Here is a 21,856-nt window from a genome sequence, read left to right on the forward strand (position 1 = left end):
GGGGTACACAGTAAAGCCACTTAAATTTCCTTTTCCTTTGCCCATAATATTTTGGAAAACATGTTGTAAGTTGTGTGTTCGTATGAAGCTGCAGATGCAGGTTTGAATATGATGCCATCACAACACAGGGATATTTTTTGTTCATTTTATGGAACAGAAAATACATGAAGAAGACACAAATTACTTGCCTATCACATGTACTTCAGCCTTCAGATGAGTAGGCTGAAGCCTATGGAGATCATGTTAGTTCCAATGAGATTTTGACTCTTAGGAAAGATTCAGCAAAGACTTTCAGAGATATGATCTTGCCATTCTGCACTCCTGTGGACTGTGTCTTCTGTTACATTTGCTGAAAAGAAATTTTGAATGTTTGTTTTGCCTGAGAAAGGCTTTGGTGGTATTATGGAAGCAGTAAATGTTGTGGACTTGTTTGCCAAGCTAGATCCTGCCTTTTTCAGAGCTTGCCACATTCAAATTAAATGCATTGTTTAACCTTCATGACTTCTCTCATTGGAATGTGCAGACAAAACAAGGTTATTTGTGTATAGAAGAATCAGTCACAGGTGATTAAGATATTCCTTAAACCATTTAGAATAATAGAATCTGAAGGGATCTTGAAGTGAGAAAAAACCTGATTTTGAAATTGGTTCAGTAAGCTCAAAACAATATTAAAATGGATTCAAAAGATGTGACCCTGTGGTTAACCCCATTATGGGGTTAGTGATGGGTGGATGTGTGTTCTGTTGTTATTGTTGTTGTTGTTGTTGTTGTTGTTATTATTATTATTATTATGTTATTGTTATTTTATGCATTATGTATAGAGACCTGCAGTTTAATGTTTTGCTTTATGAAAAAAAATAAAAAAATGACCTAATTCTTTGATTAATAATGTAGTTGTAGGGAAACCTTGGGAAGGATATAAGTTCCAGACTCTGGGAGGATATACAGTAGAGTCTCACTTATCCAACATTCACTTATCCAACATTCTGGATTATTCAACACAGTCTGCCTTTTAGTAGTCAATGTTTTTGTAATCAATGTTTTCAATACATCATGATATTTTGATGCTAAATTCGTAAATACAATAATTACTACATAGCATTACTGCATATTGAACTACTTTTTCTGTCAAATTTGTTGTATAACATGATGTTTTGGTGCTTAATTTGTAAAATCATAACCTAATTTGATGTTTAATAGGCTTTTCCTTAATCCTTCCTTATTATCCAACATATTTGATTATCCAACATTCTGCCAGCCTGTTTATGTTGGATAAGTGAGACTCTACTGTAAAATGAAGAGATGTTTTTGGTGGGCCTTATGATGGATAGCAGCAGAAAAATGCTGTCAGGCAGAGCTATACATTTAGAGTTTTCAGAATTAAACATTTGTGATCAGTAATGCAGAAGATGAAAAGAATAATACCTACTCTCATATCAGTTTTGTTTTACATCATTGGCATCCAATGTCTGGATTCAGTAGAAAAGAAAGAAAGGAAATAACAGGGAGGGGGGAAGAAGAAAAAGTTAATATTTAATCATTTCTTCAAGTGGAAGTGGACGGGAAAAAGGTCACCTTCAGTGGTATTTTGCAACTAAGGGGCCATAGGGATAAAACACAGAGATGAGAAATAACAGCAGAAAGTTTAGATTTTGTAAGATGTCTATTTGAGAAAATGGCAGGATTTATTCAGAGGAGGTTTTATTGCTTGCTTCTAAGGCTGAGAAAGTATGGCTTGCTCACAGTCACCCAGGAGGTTTCTATGGCTGAACAAGGATTTGAAATTTGGTCTTCTGGTGTCCTGGTGAATTTGACAGTCAAACTACTATACCATGCTGGCTCTTACTATTTTGCATCTATATTTGATACTAGCTTGGAGACCCGGCGGTGCCCGGGTCATTTGGAAAGGCATTGTTTGCCTGTGTTCCAAGTGTAGCCTATATCCAATGTCAGCTGGGTTCAGTGGGTGCGGGTGAGCTCCAACTCCCATATGCAAGTCCCATTGTCCAGTGTCCATCCCCCTCCAAACAGAGCCAGTATGTAGAGTAGGTCATGAGGGCTCCATGTACCATGTTTGGTCTTGATCAGTCATTTGTGTGGGTCGCGGTGCTCTCAGGAAGTGAGTGAAGGTATTGGAAGTCCCATCGTCCATGGTCCATCATCCTCCAAACTGCACCTGGGTGTAGAGTGAGTCATGGGTGTTCTCTGTTTGAAGTTTGGTCTTGATGAGACATTGATGGGGGTGACAGTGGTCTCAGGAAGTGAATGAATATACTGCAAGTCCCATCATCCAAGGTCCAAGCTCTTTCAAATCTCACCAAGATGTAGAGTGGGCCATGGTGGCTCTATGTGCCAAGTTTGGTCTTGATCAGTCATTGGTGGGGGTCACAGTAGTCCCAGGAAGTGACTGAAGATATTGTAAGTCCCCTCATCCACGGCCCCTCTTCCCCCAAACTGCACCAGGATGTAAAGTGGGCTACCCTGCACCTGCGTGTCAAGTTTGATACAGTTTTGTCATTCATGGGCATCACAGTGGTTTGTGGGAGGTGAATTGGATGAATGTACTGCAAATCCCATAATCCTTGGTCCACCCTCCGTCAAACTGCTGCAGCATGTGAAGTGTGTCATTAGGGATATGTGTGCCTGGTTTGGTTCAGTTGTGTGATTTGTGGCAGTTGCTGTGGTCTCAAGAAGTGAGGGAAGGTACTGCAAATTCCATCATCCTTGGTCCATCCTGCCCCAATATACATCAGGATGTAAAGGGGTCGACAGGAGTTCTGTGTGCCAAGTTTGGTCCATTTCTATCATTGCTGGGCATTGCAGTAGTCTGTGGGAGTTAAAGTGTTTGAAAGTACTGCAAATCCCATCATCTGTGGTCCATCCTCCCCCAAATGGCAGCAGGTCATAAAGTGCATTGTGGGGATGAAGTGTGCCAAGTTTGGTGCAGATCCGTCATTCCTGTTGGTCTCAGTGGCCTGGGATAGTGGCGGCCAATCAAATCGCGAGCACATATTCCGCCAGGCCAATCAAAACGCTGATACATACTCCGATTTCACTTTTATTATATATATAGATAAAATGATAGTGGAATATAGTGAAGGGAAATGTACAGAAGTATCACATTAGGGGATTTAAGTGAATAGCCTCATTTGCACAAGTTATCCCCTCTTAGACCCAGAGAAACAACTTCCTCTGCACAAAGATTCTTGAAAAAAACACATAATAGAAAAAAAATGTTTATTTATTATGTCAAAAGCAAGTTGAGAATACAGCTATAATGTATAAAAACCACAAGCAAAGTTAAAATGACTTGCAGTATGCATAAGAGAAAAATGACTTGAAAGCAACAATGACAACAAGTCCCATTTATTCCAGTAAGACAGAGATGCACCTGCATTTAGAACAGTCTGATTTTAAGTTAAAGCACTGACTGTCATTGTTGTCAATGGAACATCTCAACAAAAGGACAAGTTGACATTTTAGTTTGAAAGCCATGCTAGTGGACAGGATAATGTGTTGTGTTGTAACAAAGGAACTTTTCCAAGCTGTGCTGCACTTCTTCCATGCAATCTCTTTTTGAGACACCCAAACTGTGAAATAATAATAATACATTTATTTATTACCCGCCTCTCCTGATGGATAGAGGTGGGGTACAGCATAGTCAAAACATATAAACATAAAATACATACAATAAAATATCTAGATAAAACACATCAATATAAAAAGATACACCAAAGACAGGATATCGATTTAACATATACCAGCAATAAAATCTAAATCATAACTAATGATGGAAAATTGACTGGGTAGGCCTGCCAGAAAGAGATGGATCTTCAATTGGGTCTTAAATTTTGACAGTTCATTTAGCTGGTGGACCTCTTTCAGCAGGTCATTCCACGGTCTTGCGGCAGCCCGATGAAAAGATCCTCTGAGTGACAGTTGCCAGTCAAGTTCTGGTTGGCTGGAGCAAGCATCCCCCAGAGGACCTCAATGTCCTAAGGGACAGATTATATGGGAGAAGGCATTCTGTAGGCAACCTGGTCCATGTAGGACTATAAAAGTCAAAACCAACCATGTGTATTTTACATGGAAACTAATTGGCAACCAGTGGAGCGACTTCAGTATGGATATAATATGCTCATCCCTACATGTTCTTGTAACCAGTCTGGCTGCCATGTTTTGAACTAATTGAGTTTCTGAACTTGGTACAGAGGTAACCCAATGTACAGCACATTGCAGAAGTGACCAGCCTTGAAGTGACCAGCACATGCGCTACCATATTTAGGTCCTCCAAATCTAGAAGGGGCGCAGCTGGCATATCTGACAAAGCTGGTAGCCAGTATTACTGACTGTCGCATCTACTTGGGCTGACATTTGAGAGACAGATCCAGGAGCACTCTCAAGCTGCAAACACAGTGCTTCAGGGGGAGTATAACCCCATCCTGAACTGGTTGAAACACCTTCATCCCTAGGTTAGGATCCTTGATGGCAGGCACCTCTGTTTTGTCTAGATTCAGTTTTAATGAAAGTATAGATCCTAAGTAGTTCCCATAGATCATATGTAGTTATAAAAGCAATGAGGAATATAATTTTTGGTCCAAGTTACATTGAGACCATCTGAGTATCCATGTGGATTATAAAAATAATAGCATTTATATAATACTTGGGTACATCAAAGTGTTAAAAGTATTTCATAGATACTACCCTAAAATCTATCACCAGTCTTGACTAAGGGACACTCATTAAATTAACTAAATTAATCTATGTGTTGACTCCCCATTTGAGAATCGATTGAGTGTCTTTAACTCCAGGTTGGGTTAAGCAACAGGATTCCAGCCAAGCTCACTTTATTTTATGTAATAAAATCAATTGTTCACAGTGACCACCAGGCCTATGTATGTTTGTTTAGAGATAGGTTCAGTGAGGCTTATTCATAGTTAAGAGTGCATAATTTTGCAGCCCTAGAAACAAAAGATTAATTGCACCGAGTATTGTTGTACCCCAATGTGCTGATACAAGTGATTGATCTATGTGCCATTATAATAGTTTCTAGCAGTTCCAAGCAGAAGAAATGTATGATTTGTTTTCCAAATTATTAAGATCTGGATGTATTTGTGTAAATAGCAGTAATATTCGGTGCTGAGATATTTATAAATCTTGCAGATATCTGTATTTTCAAATAGGCTACCCAATGTCAGAAAATGCTACCCAATTTAAGATATTTTAAAAGAAAATTTTATATTCTTGCCTGGAACCGTAAATTCACAGTTATTAGTCTACTTTTTCCCCTTCACGTTTACATTTTGAAGTGCAGATGTTGTTGGATTTCCGTTTTAAAGTCCTACCCTATATTCCCCAGTAGTTAGAAATCCTGGAAAATGTGATTTAACAAAAATTGAGCACCCACTATACAATGGCCATTTTATATTTCTAGGAATTTCCTAGTTCCTCTACCAAGCCTTTGTGGTATCTTTCCACAGAAGCATAAAATAGAATTACCCAGAGGACCTAGATAATCATTAGAGAGGTGAAATCATGGATTCCAGTTCTATAGGTATGATATTATACTATAATTGTTTTTCTCCTAGAAGATAAAATGCATTTTATTTAACTGCTGCAAAAAGAATGGAGAGGAAAAAGCCACCGGGAAGGCCCCAAATGCAGAAAGATAAATGAAAAGCTCATCGTATTTAAATATAGATCATTTCAAGAGTATTTTTACACACATTCAATTTGAGCTCTTTCTCTCCAACTCTGATGCAAAAAGCCATTTTTGAAATGTGTTGGGCCAGGTTCAGTATGCATACTGTTTTATTTCCAGAGGCTTTTCCTCTTTCATTTCTTAATTAAATCAGTGTCAACATTTTTGCTGACTTAGGCTTTGCATAGAAGCTACTCTCTTTCTTTGGAGGCAACTGTAATTCGGTGAAAACCCTACATATGTCTATAATGTTCTTTCAGTTTAAAACTGCACCTCTTCTGCTTTTTAAAGACATCACATTCTATTTGATCTTGGAAGCTAAGCTGTGCCAGCCCTGGCTAGTACTTGACTGGGAAATGACCAACAAATACCAAGTGGTAGGCATTCTATTTCAGGGGAAGGAACTGGCAAAACCAGCTCCTAGTATTCCTTGCCCAAGAAAACTTTATAAAATTCATTGGTTGACTTGACAGCATGGGCACATATATGGCAGTGTTCACAAATGAAGTATTCTCTTGCTTAGGTATATCTGGCATTTTTGCTGCAAAACCAGAAGTAAATGAATAATTATCTTTGTTTAACTCCTTTTTCCAACAGAAGAGTATTAAGTGGAAAAAAAGAGATGATTCGGATGTGCACGAAACCCAAAGTCAACTGCTATTGAGTTGTCCAAATAATCCAACTCAGTGAATGCCCTAGGACAGGCTGATAGGTTTTACTTAGCGTGTAGCTTTCAGCAGGAGGGGATATTTAGAAGTCATAGGGTCATATTAAATCAAAACACAGTTGAAAAGGGCAGACATTGGATTGATTTGATGTTAATCTTTGTCTGTGGGTGAAACTAAAACATTTTAAAAGATTTAGTCAGTTATATTAGGTTTAGAAATTATTCTGCAAAAAACACAACCCGAAGTCTGAGAAAAAAATCCAGAGCATCTTGAAAAAAGAAACTTAAATTTGCAGACACTGCCTAGCATATGACTCCAGTGTTAATGTGTATCAAAAATCATGTGAAATAGCTGAAGTGTTGATGTTTTAGCAAATCTAACTAGATATTAAAAGGCGATCTAGTGTCTTGTCTGACCACCTAGGCCATTCAGGAGTATCACCCACATTTTGTTTTCAAGGACTGATCCAAACACACTTAAGCATTGTGAAGAAAAAGAGCTAGCTGAAGCTGCCACAGATTCCAATTGTAAATAAGAACTGGTTTGTTTAAAGTCATTTTTACTTGTTCAATCTGTTTTTGGAATTTTACTTTGTAGGTGGAAGGATGTATGGGTGTAGGTTGAGCTTTGAAAGAGAGAATTGTGGTTATAAGTATCTCTTTCTGCTCTTTCTAAAGTGCCAATCTAAAGTAATTTGCATTTACATTTTCAGGCAAGTCAGATATCTGGGACCAGTGCAGAATTCTAAATGCAACCTGACAACTAAATTGGATAACATGTCACAGAATGATCTGAGGCCTTTCCCAATAGAATAACTAGGTCAAATTCCTTCTCTCCCTCTTCTGTTAACCCAATAACATGGTATAATTAAATCTCTGATTAAGGAAAGAGGTTACATTTTTCCTGCTGACTTTAAGATGCTATATTAACTTCCCCCATGAACAAATATTTATTTATTTAAAGTATGCCTGCATCTATAACTTCACAAGTTAAAAGTATTTTCATTTTTGTCATCATCATCATAATTAAACAACCTTTTAAAACCTTTTAAAACTACTGTATTGTTGTTGCTGTGAGCCTTCAAGTTATTTCAAGACTTATGGTAACATTTCTAGCCAAGATTTGTTCAGAGGGAGTTTGCCCTTGGCTTTCTCTGAAGCTGAGAGGATGTGACATACCCATGAGTTTTCATGGTCAATTATTTTAATATGACTCTTTGTTTAATTGTTCATTAATATTCGCACTATTCTTTGTTTTAATTATATTTTGTTTCAACTCAATTTGTGAACCACCTTGGGGTTCATATTGAACAAAGGGCAGGAAATGAAGGCAAGACAAAAGAAATGAACTAAAGGTTGATAATTCAAAATTCAAAGTATTTCTAACATGATAATAAAAGGATAATGACTGTAAGTACCTCACAATGTAGTTCCTTAAAAGCTTGGTCCTAAGGGTCTTAACCGTGTGTTTACAATATCAGTTATGATGCAGGGCATGCATTCCCAAAGGCACTATTCCAATGCTTGGCTGTTCTTATTCAAAAGCCCCTGAGACATTTAAACTGCATAATTATAGCAGTTTGACACCACTTTAATTTCCATGGCTCCATCTTAAGAAATCCCGGTAGTTGTAGTTTATTGTGGCACCAATAGTGACAAAAAAGAATAACTCTCTCACAAGATTGTAAATCCCATAATTCATTTAGCCATGGCAGTTAATGTATAATTCTGAGGTGTGGATACATCCTCAGCTATCAGTTGCCAGTTATCTTACCTCCCAGTGATTAATTTAAAGATGAATCAATTTCAAGGGGAGAGGAGGGGACAAAGAGATCCTTTTCGCTCTAAGTATATTGGGGCACATCTATGCAGATCACTTACTGCAAAGGGTTGCCAGATCAACTATGTGGCAGCCAAATTCTGCACTAAGCAGATCCAGGCAACATGGACAAGGCCACCTTAATGCATCCCTGACCCATGTAAACAGAAGTTGTGGGCCATTCTCTGAATTCTGGCCCACAATTTGGAGCCTCATTTACCCCCTTGAATGCTGGAGGTGACATCCAAAAAGGCCATAGAGTAGTAACATAGCTGGAGCAGCCTCATAATGAAATCTTGCCATCTTGCAACATATATGCTGTTAAAGGTTTTGGCTTGTCATTGTGCCACCTTACCCATGCCTGCCATCATCTTATTACATGCTAAGCGCAGCTTCTTAGATCGCAGCACAATGTGTTCCTTGAATTTTTCTCACCCTGGCACCATCCAGGTAGCAGATGAAATCTTCAGTAAAGTTTCTGATCTGCTTCTCTACCCGGGAATTGTTTCCCTTCCAGACAGTATTAATAGGCACTGGTGTGGCTGCTGAGTATGCTTAGTCCATGAATAGGACTTTTGTACCCATTCATATTGCTAAGTGATCTGCAGAGAGATTGTGCTTACACGCTGCCATGTGTTCATGCTGTTCTGAAATTACTAGTTTCAGCCAGAGTAGACACAATTGTTGAAGTGTAAGTCAATTTTTATGTCCATTGCTGGATATCAAGTCAACTGTAAATCTGTATTCTAGTAATGACTAGTAGTTTTATTGTGCAGAAATAATCAGTGAGAAGAAAAAATAATTATTCAATTTAAAAATTATCAAACATATCTTCACAAAAATGCTAAATACTCTATTACTCAACTTTTAGAAATCTGAAGTAACAATATCGCAATATCTCCTTTAATGTCAACTAAAATGCTACAAAGTAGTGAGCACAAGCTTTGTGTCCCCCCAAATTGTTTTTGAAGCAAAATGGCTGCATTAAAAACAACAGAGGGCAAGAGAGAAAGCTCCAGTGTCTATAATTGTTACAGATGGAAAATAGGAGATGTCCTGAAATATAGCTAGATTGAGTTATGTTATGTGAAATGGAAGTAAGATATCTTCAGTAGTACAAGCTTTGTAACTCTTAAGCTAGAAACATGCCTTTAATTAGAACACCCAGTAATCTAAATACACATGTTAGGCATCTATCTCAGCCTTGCTTTAAGCTACCTTAAAAACTACTTGGACTTGAATTAGAATAAATATTTGGGAGCACTGATCTAGATCTCCAAATAACAAGCAAGATCTACCTAGCCTAGACTTCTAAATAAGTCCGTAAAGTTTGATAATATGTTTGCAGTGGGTTAAAAAAGATATCTGTGGTAAGGTAATTTGCCAGTATCTAAAAGGTGAAGGTTTCCCCTGACATTAAGTCCAGTCATGTCTGACTCTGGGGGTTGGTGCTCTTCTCCATTTCTAAGCCGAAGAGCCGACGTTGTCCATAGACACCTCCAATGTCATGTGGCCGGCATGACTGCATGGAGCGCCGTTACCTTCCTGCCTATTGATCTACTCACATTGGCATGTTTTCGAACTGCTAGGTTGGCAGGAGCTGGAGCTAACAGCCTAAATGTAGTACTGTACATTTTTCCCTGTTAAAATTCATTTTGTTAGTTGCTCTCATAGTTTACATTTAAAGCTCTGGGACATGTGGCATATTGAATGAGAGTGACTACTTATTGAAGATTTGTGTTACGTTATTACATTCTTCTGGAATACAGTTGTAACCAATAACAGGAAATGAACTAACAACAAATTGTTGTTATTATTATTATTATTATTTCTTACCCACCTCTCTTCGTGTCTCAAGATAGGCTACAGAAATATTAAAACACATACACATTGTAAAAATACCATAAATCCTCATATTAAAATGTAAAAGATACATATTAAAATGTTTTTCTATAAAGCACATATTAAAATACACAAAACAGAGATTAAATAAAGGACACTTATTTAAAATTCATGCTTAAAATTAAATGAAATGAACCAATTAAATTAATACGACTACAAAACAAATGGGCTAATCTACACGTAAACAAAAATCCAGGACCAGCCCAGAGCAGAAATGCTCCAAACCTGCCCTAATGCTTTGGAGCTGTTCACATACTTCAAAATAGCAGTGGGGAAAATGCCCAGAAAGTCTAGTCAAGTTAAAACCAGTTTGGCCCCATGGGGCTGTCATCCTTACTTGTCGTGCTGTATACATCACTGCTGCAGACACCTGCTGAGCTACACAAGAGTTCCTAGCTCAAGCAGCCTGTGCAGACATCAACAAAGTTGTGTTGTCGAAGGCTTTCGTGACCGGGATCACAGGGTTGTATGTTTTCCGGGCTGTATGGCCATGTTCTAGAAGTATTCTCTCCTGATGTTTCACCCACATCTATGGCAGGCATCCTCAGAGGTCCACCAAACGCAGCGCCCAGACATGAGTCAAAGGACATGAAAGGCACTGCAGACTAACTCAACCAGAGAAATCAGCCATAGCAGAGCACTTGATGAACCAACCTGGACACAGTATATTATTTGAGAACACAGAAATGCTTGACCACTCCAACAATATCATGTCAGACTACACAGAGAAGCCATTGAAATTCACAAGCATGTGGGCAACTTCAACAGAAAGGAGGAAACCATGAAAATGAACAAAATCTGGCTACCAGTATTAAAAAACTAAAAAATCAGAACAGTAAATAAGAAGCAACACTCTGAAAACAGAGGAGTTCCAGACATGGGAACCAGGGGCAGCTAACGACTGAACAAAGGATGCCCCCAGGCAGGAAGAAGCCAGGAGATGAAGCTATTCAATGCTAATTAAGGTGATTAACTACAACATTCACACTGGCCTCCAACTGACAAAGAGTTTTTCTCTCACCCTGGACTTTCCACAGATATATATAAACCTTCCTTGCTTAGTTTCTCCATACCTCACAACCTCTAGGATGCCCGCCATAGATGTGGGCGAAACGTCAGGAGAGAATACTTCTAGAACATGGTCATACATCCTGGAAAACATACAACCACCCCATCAACAAAGTTGCCAGCACCACCAGGGAGAAGAGGGGTGAGGAATGGTCATGTGGGTGCCTTTGCTGATTTCAGCAAAGAAACCTGCTATTGGCAAGGAGCTCTCTGGAGCTTGTTGGCTGTTTGCAGCAGCAACAGAAACAGTACAATGGTGATCACCCCCTTTACCCTGTGCTGCTATGTTCAGGGAAAAGATGATGCAGCACCAGCCCATGTGGACAGCGTACCGGTCTCCTGTCCACACTCACTTTTCTCAATCGCTTTGAAATATGAACATAAATGCTGTGGCCTGCAGTCCGGGATTCTGGGATCACTGTGAAAGTCCTTGAAACCTCTTTATCTGCTTCTACAGTTAATCTTCACTTCTGTTTCTGTTTTCCTTGTTCTTATTTTTCAAACCCTTTGTTCAGGTTTGCACTGGTGTTCTTTCCATGACAATCCTGGAATTCTTCTTAGGGTGATCTGGTATCTAGTTTTTCCCCCTCACATCTACCACTGTCACAACATTGTGTGGAGGGAGAGCTCCTTCTGTGGACATTTTAGTGAAGGCTATTTGGTGACCAGAGTCAAAAACTGTCTCCACTACATCACAGCTCCCAATTTTGTATCTTTTCTCCAAATGAGTGAATTGCACCTAATTCTGCATAAATGTACTTTGGATCAGGATTAATTGACTCTTTGTTTTGTATGATAAAACCCACTCCTCTCTTCATTGCCATCTCTTCATCTAGGTTCTGTGAATGTTGGCTGTAAGGTGTGGCAGAATATCGATTATTTGGGTTCTTAATATATAGCCTTCTAGCCATTAGACATAGGACTGTGATATCAACTTCCTTCATGTCAGATCAGCTTCTACTTGAATGACAGCTGATAATACTATTCAGTTCTTCCTGAGTGTGCATTGTTGTTAGTTAAAATTATTTTCATCTTGTTAGTTTGTCATCTGTGGGGCTGTAGCAGGCTTGCCACCAGTGAAAGACTGTGTGAGAGAAAGGTCTATTAGCTGATTGCTCCTATTGCACAAGGCTCTCATTGGCACCTGAGCACAGGCAACATGGGAAAAAATGAAGGGAGAGCATTAAGGGACCTTTTAACTATCTGCCTCTTTATGAAACTTTGCTGCTATTCAGTTAATGGTTGCATTTGTAGCAACACCCTGCCACTTCAAATTAAAGGCTCTGGTTTAGAAATGTAGGTATGAGCGCTTATGATCCTGGTATGTCCCTGTATTAGGCCAGGCATGGGAATCATGTGGCCCTCCAACTATAGCTCCCAGTAGCTCTAATCAGCATAGCTAGTGGTGAGAAATATTGGGAGCTTCGGCCTAATCATTTTGAGAGGTTTTTTTTATTTCCGTCTCATTTTTTAGCAAAATAACAAGAAGACTTGGTCTTGATACATGAGCGTCCTTCTATTTTGACAGTCACTTAGGCTGAAAGTGGGGCATTTCATTTATGGTTCATGTGATTCTGGGGAAGAGGAAAATGGATCTCCATTGGCTCAGCAATAAATGTTAGTGAATCAATCTCCTAATAATAATAATAATAATAATAATAATAATAATAATAATAATAATAATTTTATTTTTATACCCCGCCCCATCTCCCCGAAGGGACTCGGAGCGGCTTACATGGGGCCAAGCCCCAACATCAACAATATAAAAACAAAGCAATAAAACAAATGAATCAACAACAACAATAAAACAATAAAACAGGTCATAAAATCACATATAAATATAATGATAAAATCTAGGGTTGGCTCCAAAATATACTGGGCCAAAAGTGCAATATATCAGTATCAATAGTTGGGGGGGGGGGGGGGGGGTTTAACAAGTAAATGGTTGTGTAAGAAAGTATGGAGTGTGGTCATGTATAAACTCAAAGTCCTTTTGTGTATCCTCCCTATGCCCTCAGTATTCCTCAGACTGCTTTAAAAATTGTACCATGATTTGCCATTGAAATTATACTATCATGGGCAAAGAAAAAAAGAACTGTGCTCAGTGGGGAAAGGATTTTTTAGTTTCTTGCATATGTGTTTTTGAACAATATTTAATATATTAAAATCAATTTAAATAGTTATGATACATTTATATATAAAATTAATAATCATTCATGTAGCATGGCTATGGAAAATTCCTTTGTTCATGATAAATTCAAGTATTGTGTTTAATACAGTTTGAGCATCCCTTATCTGGAATTCCAAATTCCAAAAATACTCATAAATTGAGCATTGTCCACATGGATCGCTGAGACCATGATGCCTATCCTTTCTGATGTTTCAACATACATACTTTTGGCTCCACATACAGAATTATTTAAAATCTTGTATAAAATTTCCTGAAGTCTATGTATACAAAGTACTTATGAAAGATCCCATTTCCAAGCTCTCTCACTATATGCAAACACAAATATTTCAAAATCCAAAATAATCCACAATCCAAAACACTTCTGGTCTCAAGCATTTTGGGTAAAGAATGCTTAACCTATACAGAAATTAATTTTTCCAAATATTTATTTAAATTGTTTATGGCTACCCAAAGTTTAAGGTCTGCTGGAAGTGCCCTCTGCATCCCAGCTATCAGAACAATGTGGGAGAGGGACTTCTCTTGTTTGACAAACCAGTAATGGGTTGTCTCCTCTTGCTGGCCCAATTGGCCCCAACATTGCTGTAATTCAAGCAACCAGTGAAAATATGGTTATTTGATAGAGCTTTGTGAATCTAAATGGCTTGATACAAATCCTTGCACACACATAGTTTTAAATTGTTTAATAAGTTTGAGCTTTTAAAAAAATAAATTATTTATACTGTTTTAAATTTGTTGCATTTCACCATGAGATTTCTGACTAAAAACCAGAATGTACCTAGTTTAGTAACTAATAAAATGAATAAAAATGTAATAATCTCACATGAGTGGGGGGATTTTATTTGTGGATAAGAAGTGGGGTAGTTTATCTGGTAATAATAAATTTAAATTTAAATAGATAAAATGAAAATGAAAAGTTGCTTGTTTTGTTGATTTTAGAGCCCTGGTTCATTTTAAAAGATTACTGCACCCTGACTTTTTTCTTTAAGATGTAATATACAACCTCTTACTAAATGTAGTAAGGGCTTCAACCACACAGACATAACCAACCCCTCTCAAAATGAAAGCTTATGGCCTTGATTTCAAATTGGATGTATCCTTCTTTTAGTCTGGGACAGTACACTTTGGCTCTCCTTCTGCAGGATGGAGAGTAGTGTTGAGCCATAATTCATTCATTCTCTCTCTCTCTCTCTCTCTCTCTCTCTCTCTCTCTCTCTCTCTCTCTCTCCCCCCCCCCCCCCCCACACACACACACACACACACACACACTCTCTCTGAGGAGCTACCCATCACTCCAAGGATCCTGTCCACATATTCAACTTGTACAAATGGAATTGTCTCCAATAATATTGGGCATGTAAGAGACAAGGATGTATCCACTGGAATTATATTATTTGTATATTAATTGTAACTTCCAAGTCATAGCAGAACCATATGATTGTATTTGTGCATCATTAAAAAAATTGTTCACAGTAGGCTGTTGCATGGTCTGCATTCTCCTTCCATGGCCCAAGATGTTGGAGATCTCTAAACATTTAAGACAATTCTGCTGGAGAGCTCCTTAGAGATACAGTGGTGACAAAGAAGGGTTGTTTTTGTTTTGTTTTGTTTTTGCCTGTACTACCATAGGGTATGCCTTCACATAAGCTGAATTCCACATTTGGTCAGAATCTCTCAGAGTTTTCTACCAGTGTCTCTAGTCTCCATCTCACTCTACCAGATCTCTAAAAAACCCATGGGCTAGCTTCATTCTATCTTGTGAGATAATGACCCCAAATAATGTGTTTGTAAATACTCTAAAAACTTTTTAAAATCTGTATGCAAATTAAAAATTATGGAGTTGTTAACATCAACAATGTAAGACATTAAATTATCTTCCCCTAGGGCAAGAATCAATGTTCGGATTTGTGCTGAAATACTAGTTATGCACAAATTACATATAAAGGTTGAATAACCCTTATCCAAAAATTTTGGCACCAGAAGTCGTTGAGATTTCATATGTTTTCCAGATTTTTGGGATACTTGTATATTCATAATGCGATGTCTTGGATATGGGATGCAAGTCTAAGCACTGAATTAATTTGTTTCATATCAATCTTATAAACATAGTCTGGAGGTCTTTTTATACAGAATATTTGTATTAATTTGGGTCATGAAACAAAGTTTGTGTACACTGAATCATGAGAAAGCAAAGGTGTCACTATCTCAACCACCCATGTGAACGATTTTGGATATTGTAGGATTTTGGATTTTCTGATATGGGATGCTTAACCTTTAACTCCCATCAGTATGCATGGCACATTAGAATACAAAGTGGGTGATACTTGCCCCAGGAAACTTACTATTCAGAAATCTATGCAGCAGAAATAAAAGAAAAAAGTTGACATAAAGAGAGAAATAGTATATATGTGTTTGAACTGCACGTGTTTATGCTTCATTCCAGGATGAGTTATATTCTGGCATGGGAACTAGAGAACTGTGCCAAAGACATAAAAAGATATCATTGGCAAGCTAATTTTGTTTAATGTAACTTGTTAAATCTGCAGAGTGGCTGCTTCTGTGTTACTTCATGCAACTTCTGTAGACTGCTTGAATTCCCAAATTGTGACACAAGCATAGAAAAATACTGCATTTTTGAACACTTCTATTCAGTAATCTTCTCTGAACCCTTCAGCAGGTAAGCTCCTTCTTAATGTTCTGATGTTGTTTAGTTGCTCTTTGCAGAGGGCTTTGTATTTGTACAGCTCAATCAGTAGTATAGGCAGATGGCTGAAAAAGTGGAATTCTAAGGGTTCTGAGTTATTGAAAAATATCCTCCATGGATCACAGTTACCCACCTGCTCCCATACTACACATGGCAATTTGTACAGTTGGCAGGCAGCCGTCCCCTTCCTCTACTGATAACACCCCTCTTCAATCAGATAGGATATTTGAACAACCTGGACATCTGTTTCCTTCACAACAGGAAAAGGGGTTACAGTTCAGAGGAACTCGTTTCTTCCTTCCCACACCTAAGGCAGAAGCAGCAAAATGTATGGTGTCCTAAAGCAGGAAAATAGTGTGCTTCAAACATGTATTTGAAGTGAAGACCAAGGTGAAATATGACTTTCATAAATACATCAACAGTGGCTTCTGCACCTAAGTAAATCAACCAAACAACAACAAAACTTTATTTATTATACCGCTCTATCTCCCATGTGGACTCAGTGCGGTTTACACATGGTAAATATTCAATACCAACATACAGCATACAACAGTCCAATAATCAAACAACAGCTTAAGCAGAATACAAATTTAAATCAACGTGTTCTTTAGATATAAAAACAGTTTCAGATTATTCTATTGGGTGATTTAACAATCAATGGGCTTAATTTCTGGGTAGAACAAGACAGCTGTAAGAGCTAGCGTAAGGGCCCAACAATAAGAATAACATAAAGTCAGGGGCAAAGTGTGAATGGATAGCAGGGAGCAAAGGCCAGGATTTCACCACTTCAGACGTGCTGAGTAGCTAACAAGGGTTAAACTAATTAAACTAGCACCCATAAAAAAATAGAAGGAAGTGGGTAAAGCACAAAGCAGAGAACGTAAGGTGGCCATGCAGCATCTAGGGTTTCAGGAGTAGTCATTTCCAAAAGCCTGCTGAAACCTCCAGGTTTTCAGGTCCCTACAGAAGGATGCTATTGAAAGGGCTTGCCTTATCTCTTTGGGGAGGGTGTTCCAGAGGCAGGGGGCCACCACCGAGAAGGCCCTCTCCCTTGTCCCCACCAACCGTACCTGGGACAGTGCTGAGAGCGAGAGGAGGGCCTCCCTAGAAGATCTAAGGGTCCGCACTGGGATATAGAGGGAGATGCGATCACGAAGATAGGCAGTGCCTGAACCGTTTAGGACTTTATAAGTCATGACCTGCACCTTGAATTGGGCCCGGCAGCTGATCAGCAGCCAGTGGCGCTGTTTTAGTAGGGGAGTTGTCCGATCCCTATAACTAGTTCCAGTCAAGAACCTGGCTGCGGATCTTTGGACTAGTTGGAATTTCCGAGCTGTCTTCAGGGCAACCCAACGTAGAGTGCATTACAGTAGTCCAGTCTAAATGAAACCATGGCAACACCATGGCCAAGTCAGGCTTCTCGAGGAATGGTCACAGCTGGCGCACAAGCTTTAACTGTGCAAAGGCCCTCCCAGCCACCGCCAACACCTGAGAATCAAGCGTCAATGCTGGGTCCAGGAGGACCCCCAAGCTGCGAACCTGTGTCCTCAGGCGGAGTGTAACCCCGTCGAGCACAGGTTGCCACCCAATACCCTGATTCGGCCATCCCCTCCTTGGCAAGTTTCATTAGCCGGGATGGGCAAGGATCTAGAGCACAGGTGGCTGGCCTCACAGCTCCAAGAGGCCTGCCAATGTCATCAGGGAGAACAAGTTGAAACGAATCTAACAAAATTGGACAGACAGGTGCCTCGGTTACATCTTGTGGCACTGTACTAAGACTGGCGTCTAAGTCGGAACGTATCTGAGCAACTTTATCTGCAAAATGATGGGCAAACTCGCCACATCGGGTTGTTGAGTGGTTAGAGTTCTCCTCCTCCTGGTGGGGGTGAAAGAGTTCCCTGACCACACAAAACAACTCAGCCAGCCTATTTGTTGCAGATGCAATGCAAGCAGTTGAGAAAGCCTGCTGCCCTCATTGCCGTGGAGTAGGCCTTAAGAGAGGCTTTAGCCCATGTTCGGTCGGATGCATTTTGAGTCTTCCTCCAGTAGCATTCTAGTCTCTGTCTCTCCCGCTTCATCACCGCCAACTCCCAGGTAAACCAGGGAGCCGAATTGGTTCTGTGCATTGAGAGGGGATGTTCAGGGGCGATCATGTCTACCGCCCCGGCCACCTCCAAGTTATAGAGATCGACCAAGGCATCGACAGGATTGTCTGCTGACATGCATAAACCTGCATAACCTGTAATCTGTTGTGCTGAACATTACGTATTTGATGTGATAAGCCTGCTACTTTGTCTATTTATCTCTACAATCAGTCCCCAAGTTACATTCATCTTACTTACATAAGACCAGAGCCGACCCTAGGTATGTCTCAAGTGTAGGCAAATAGAATTTTGGCGCCCCCCCCCCTCAAACTAATTACTGAAAAATAAAAGTGTTAGATAAGCGAAAATGTTTGATAGTAAGGAGGGATTAAGGAAAGGCCTATTAAACATCAAATTACATTAAGATTTTACAAATTAAGCACTAAAACATCATGTTTTACAACAAATCAACAGAAAAAGCAGTTCAATACCTTGCGGAGGCAGGCCGCAGGAGACAGTAGTTGCCTCGATGGTGCCCCCAACAAAATGGCGCCACAGGCAATTGCCTAGTTGGCCTGGTGGTTGAACCGCCTCTGCATAAGACTCATAGTTAAGTACAGATGAGACAACAGGAAGTGAGAGGAAATCTATTCCTTGGAAGGGAAATTCAGTCCTGAGAGAGTTACTATGGGGAAAAGGTTTCTCTGCTGAAGCTTTCCCACCAATCCTTGTTTCCACAACATGCCAAATTTTTCAAAAACCAATTGCCACAGGGACTGAAATGAGGTGAAATCTTCCAAACAGGGACAAAGACAGCTCAACAAATATTACAGGGGTGTTACCCCTTCCCTCTGTGATCCAAAACTAATATAATTGTATTTTTGTCTGGAAGTACAGTTGAAAAATGTATCTGTTCTGACATACATACATACAAATTCAGCTTAAGAACAAACCTACAGAATCTATCTTGTTCATAACTTGGGGATTCCCTGTATTTCATATGAAATTCACAGGTTCTTTTGTAGCTAAAGAGCAGTGATTTCCTCGGCTGTTCATGTATGGAGATGAATTTCGTTGCTGGATCAGTCAATGCAGGATGATAGAAAACAATTTGGGTAGCTGTAACAGACAAAAATGTTTGCCTGGATCTTTCTTTCTCATTTCCACAGCATTCTATTCGCAAGCACGAAAATATTATTGAGCTGGCAACTGATCCTTTCAGATAATAAATGCATTATGGTTTTTCTTAAGATGGCCACTTGTTAATTCTTAAAAAGGTAAAGGTTTCCCCTGATGTTAAGTCCAGTCATGTCTGATTCTGGGGGTTGGTGCTCATCTCCATTTCTAAGCCGAAGAGCCGGCTTTGTCCATAGACACCTCCAAGGTCATGTGGCCAGCATGACTGCATGGAGCGCCGTTACTTTCCTGCCAGAGCGGTACCTATTGATCTACTCACATTGCCATGTTTTCGAACTGCTAGGTTGGCAGGAGTGTTAATTCTTAGGGTCACATAAAAGGGCAGTCTTGTCAGGTCTCCAGGATTACAAATCTTAAGATTTGAGAGAAGGTGCCTATGTGATCTAGGAGGATTGGAGAAAGGCCTTGAAGCATGTAATTGTACTACATAAAATCACAATGGTGGATCTAATAAAAAGATTCAAACAACAATATCAATGGAATAGTTTACCTCTGAAGATGCCAGATGCAGGTGAAACATCAGGAGAGCATGTTTCTGGAACATGACCATATAGCCCACAAATCTCACAGTGACCCTATTTTTGATTGTGGCCCCCCATTTTCTAGTTAACCATGTGGTCCTGGAAGCTGAAATAAGGAGGGACTGCTAATGTGATCCCAAAACATGGGAGAGTGTGGAAAAAATTGAACAAACCTTTATTGTTCCATGAGATTTCTATTTATTGCATTTATATTTATTTTATTTATTTATTACATCACTTCTACCCTGCCCTTCTCACCCATCAGGGGACTCAGGGCGGCTTACAATATAAGCATACATATCAAAAAACAGTTTTCATCAAATTTAAAAATCCATCAAGATTAAAAATTACAATAAAATTAAGAATATACATTAAAAATATACGTAATTATACATTTAAATATACATTTAAGGCGCTTTCCATGTCCAGGTGGGGTCTGTCAGTAGGTCATATATTCATATCTCGTTTATATGAAGAAGTACAAACATTTTGTAAGCCAGAATGTATGAAAAAACTGTTTTTCAAATTGTCAGTATTTTTAAATACATGTTGGTTTCATTCCAGTATATCAAAACACCTCTGCATCACTTAGTTGCTTTCTCTGTGCCTAACATGAAATGATCAAGTTGTCACAACACCATTCTGGTTTAGTTCTTCTCTTCTTGTTATTCCCTCTTGTCCCGATCAGGTTGTATCCTAATCAGGTTGGAAAAGTTATTTTTGAAACTATGGCTCCCAGTGATAATGACTAGGTGGATTTGGAGTTATATTGATAAAAATGTTAAATCTTCTTCATCTAGATTTAATTCCCTTTAATTACCCTCTTCTGCAAAGAAGGGATGGGGCTGGGCTGATCTAATATATGCCTGCCTTTAGATGCTATCTGTGATGCTATCTGATTTGAAACAGTGCAGCACAATAAGAATTATTGTTGAGAAAGGTGTACTCACAGTATGAGATACAAAGGAGAGGAGACCTAAGAGAAGTCTAAATTTCTTACACTGGCCATTTAATGAAGTTCGAAGCTAGCTTCAAACTGTAGCTGCTAGGCAGCAAACTTCCACAAAATTGCACAAAAGAACTACTCTGATTTATTTAACCACCATTTGGGTTTCAAACTTGTTTTAGGATTTCCTAGGTAGTCATCTGCACAACGAAACCACATTTTTTCAATACTGGTTTGAAATTGCACTACATGGTACTATTCATCTATAGTGAATAGATGGGGCTCTGGTCTCCAAATTTCATTACTGCAGTGGGAAGGCACAGGAATGGGACTGAAAACTGCATATAATTTTTCTCATTTAATATCAGTCTAAGATAGTGGTTTTCAAACATTTTCCTTTCAGAAAACTTTCAAACATAAAGCCTCTTTGTTGAGAGACCCCTTAACATCTGCCACAAATCCTCAGCTACCTGGAGAGGCTTCTGGGGCCTGTTGGGTTTTGCTGTTGCTTCATATGCCACCTGGAAACCTCAGCAATTATGAGGAGTTCCCTCCTCCCCGCATATCTTCAAGTCTACTGTATTTTGCAGGGCAGATTTCACAGTAGTGGGGAAGTGGGTTTTCAGGGAGCATTGTTGTCCATTGTAGTTTACAAAAGAACCCAGAATCATCTGTATAGCTTCTACTGTCAGGTAAATTACCTGACCACAAAACATCAGAACCCGTAACTTGTAATACAAATAATTTCTAAATCACCTGCAGATCCTACAGCTCTAATACATAGTCTTCTTTCCCCCAGTAAATGGACAGGGGAGCAAAGATGGATATACTAGGCTAGGGTATGTGACCTCAACTTTTCCATCATGTGGGTGATACTGCCCAAATATGGCTCTGTTGTGGCCTAAGAATAGAAGTATATGTTGTGTAGTTGTGTACAGATGAGCTGCTGTCAGGATACGCACAGCACGAAGATGGCAATTTGTTTTCCTTTGTCTTTCTGGTTCCTTTTCAAGAGTAAAATCCAATTTTGAAAAGAAATTGGAAAGACAACCATTTTAG

General features: G+C 39.1%; 1 protein-coding gene across 7 annotated transcripts in view; it reads left to right on the forward strand.

The window, feature by feature from the left end:
* Positions 1-21,856, forward strand: part of LOC100556446 (proline-rich protein 5) — a 224,284-nt gene that overhangs the window by 4,363 nt on the left and 198,065 nt on the right. For 6 of the 7 annotated variants that reach the window (XM_062981962.1, XM_062981963.1, XM_008111399.3 and 3 more), the window contains exon 2: positions 15,892-16,022. The gene's annotated coding sequence lies outside the window, so the exon portion shown is untranslated. Of the gene's footprint in view, positions 1-15,891; positions 16,023-17,998; positions 18,144-21,856 lie in introns of those variants that run through there. The other variant, XM_016993926.2, reaches the window with a different exon arrangement.

Source organism: Anolis carolinensis, chromosome 5 (assembly GCF_035594765.1).
Source record: "Anolis carolinensis isolate JA03-04 chromosome 5, rAnoCar3.1.pri, whole genome shotgun sequence".
Classification (NCBI taxonomy): Eukaryota; Metazoa; Chordata; class Lepidosauria; order Squamata; family Dactyloidae; genus Anolis; species Anolis carolinensis.